The sequence below is a fragment of the Microtus ochrogaster genome, unplaced genomic scaffold (genome assembly GCF_000317375.1).
Source record: "Microtus ochrogaster isolate Prairie Vole_2 unplaced genomic scaffold, MicOch1.0 UNK145, whole genome shotgun sequence".
NCBI lineage: Eukaryota > Metazoa > Chordata > Mammalia > Rodentia > Cricetidae > Microtus > Microtus ochrogaster.
The window spans coordinates 396,528-398,819 of NW_004949243.1; positions in this window are offsets into that span (position 1 = coordinate 396,528).

The following is a 2,292-nucleotide window of genomic DNA, read 5'->3' on the forward strand; positions in this document are numbered from 1 at the left end:
GGAGAGGCAATGTCAGCCACGGACTCCCTTGTTTAGTCTGCTTGCTTCCAGAATGAATAATGCCTGACTAGCCTTCTAAAATAGCAGAGTGGTTAGGGGGTGCCTAATTCCCTCTGGTAGGTCTAGAATTCTTTCCCAAAGACAAGCCAGTCCATCCCGCTGGGGAAGTAAATTCGAAGAAGAGAGGAAGGTCAAAGACCAGTAGGCAAACTGCAGTGTGGCTGCAGCTTTCCTGACATGCTCACCTTGGACCACCATCCTCTGTGGAGAGTAAATGCCTACAAAGCTCCTGGCCACTTGTTGATTTCTAGGGGTTTGGGGCTGTAGCTCAGACCCCACAAAGGCATCAACTAAAAGTCAGTGTTAGAAGAATCTGGAGGCTAAAGGGTTTCTGGTTCTTGACTTCTGCCACAGAGGTGCTAAGAGAGTCTTGACATGAAAGGCCACACGCTTTTCTAACCCCATCTTCTACGGCCTTTCCTGGGAGTTATTGTAAGGCTCTGTAGGGCTGTGTGAATTATGGGGGCAGTGGCAACAAGCTCATCTTTGGGACAGGCACTCTGCTTTCTATCGAGACAAGTACGTGAGTAATGGCATTTGTGTGCTAGATCTGGCCATGGCAAATGAGAAGTTTTGCTGAGGAAGGCCAAGGCTGGCTTTGTTGCCTGCTGTGTTCTCCTTTGTCTGTCACAAAATGCTGGACTCTGACCCCCCCCCCAAAACACTCTACTGAAAGACAACCTCAGCCAGGGAGGAGGAAATTGTGCTAATTTTCAGATAAACCTTAGGGAGGTTGTGAAGTCTATTGTGGGGAAGTCCTCTCCTCTGCACGCTGCAGAGCCTCTGTTTCTGGGTCTGGCTTTCTGGCCACTGATAGCCGTGATCAGCTTGTGCAGAGCGACCTCTTTGTGGATTGTTTATATATAATTCTGTATCAGCTTCCTTAAGCTCTACCTTTTTCCTTCTTCCCGTAGAGACTCCAGAGTGATCTTTGATGAGATGACTGGGAGGGGAGGAGTAGGTTAGTTCCATCTTTGAACTGTGACCTGGCTAATACTGTCTGCATTTGTTCCCTTCCCTCTGCCTGGGAGGAGTCCTTTCTCTTTACTCCGGACACCTGTTTCTCCCTGTCTAAAAAGGGGACAATAAAATCCATTCTGAACCTTCCTCAAACCTGATGAATCAACATCACAGCTACCTGGGGCTGGGATAAAGTCACTGCCGTCCTTCCAGACTTTAAATGCTGTCAGGGAATCCCTACTTTTTTTTTCTTTTTTTTTTTGGGGGGGGGGGAATCCCTACTTTTAACCTTACAGAAAGCCAGCATCCTGCTGCTGTCCCTGCCTGGACTGCTAGCCTTCTCCCTTCAATAAAATGACGTCATGCATATTAAAGCCCAGCTGAAGTACAGTTGGAGATAATCGAACTCTTGGCACCATTATCCTTTCTTATACAAACTTTTTTATGGTGGAAGATGGTCACTTCTTCCAGTCATTTCAGGCCTGACTCTTCCTAAGGTTGTGAGCAATCATGGATCTTTACTCCCAACCCTTTCTGACTGAAACCACATGGCAGCCCATGGTGGAATTTCTTCAGGAAATATCTAGATTATTACATAAGCATTATTGTACACTGAGAAGGCTCCAAAATAAGTTGACCAGTAAGGAGGGACAGGACCATGGAGCCAAGGTCAAGCTTAGAGGTGAGTTCAGAAGGTTCTGTGGCTGAGCGTCCCTCTGGATAATAGGAATACACCATTATTGTTTGTTTCCACAGTCAGCTTGTCTGGGCACTTGCTTCCTTAGGCCACATCTTAATTTTCCTTCCAGAACAGACCTGCATATCTGAAGCTGAGCCCACACAGGACACAGAACTGTTAACAAATTGTTTGATTCATCTTGGGTGGGTTTCAGCTCAGAAACGCTGGAGTAAAGGAGTCTTAAAAGCTTCTAAGTCTGGCCTTTTTAAAGGAGAAATGGCTGGGCTGTATTTAGTAAAACTGCTCTTTTTGTTCCTATGGTAAAACGCAATTTCCAGAAACAAAGAAGAAAAACAAAAAAGCATAGCGGAGTCTAACTGCCTCCTCCCTGTGATGCCATGTGTTTGGCTGGGTCTTGCCAAGGGTTTCAGCAAAGGCAGGAAATGCTGTGGGAATAACAATTACAGATTCTTCTTTGGAGGTGGCACGCAGCTGATGGTGAAGCCCAGTAAGTGTCCATGTTCTGTTTGCATTTGGCCAAACAGGTAAATCCTGTGACTGTAGCAGAGATGTAATTTATTAAGGAAACAAAC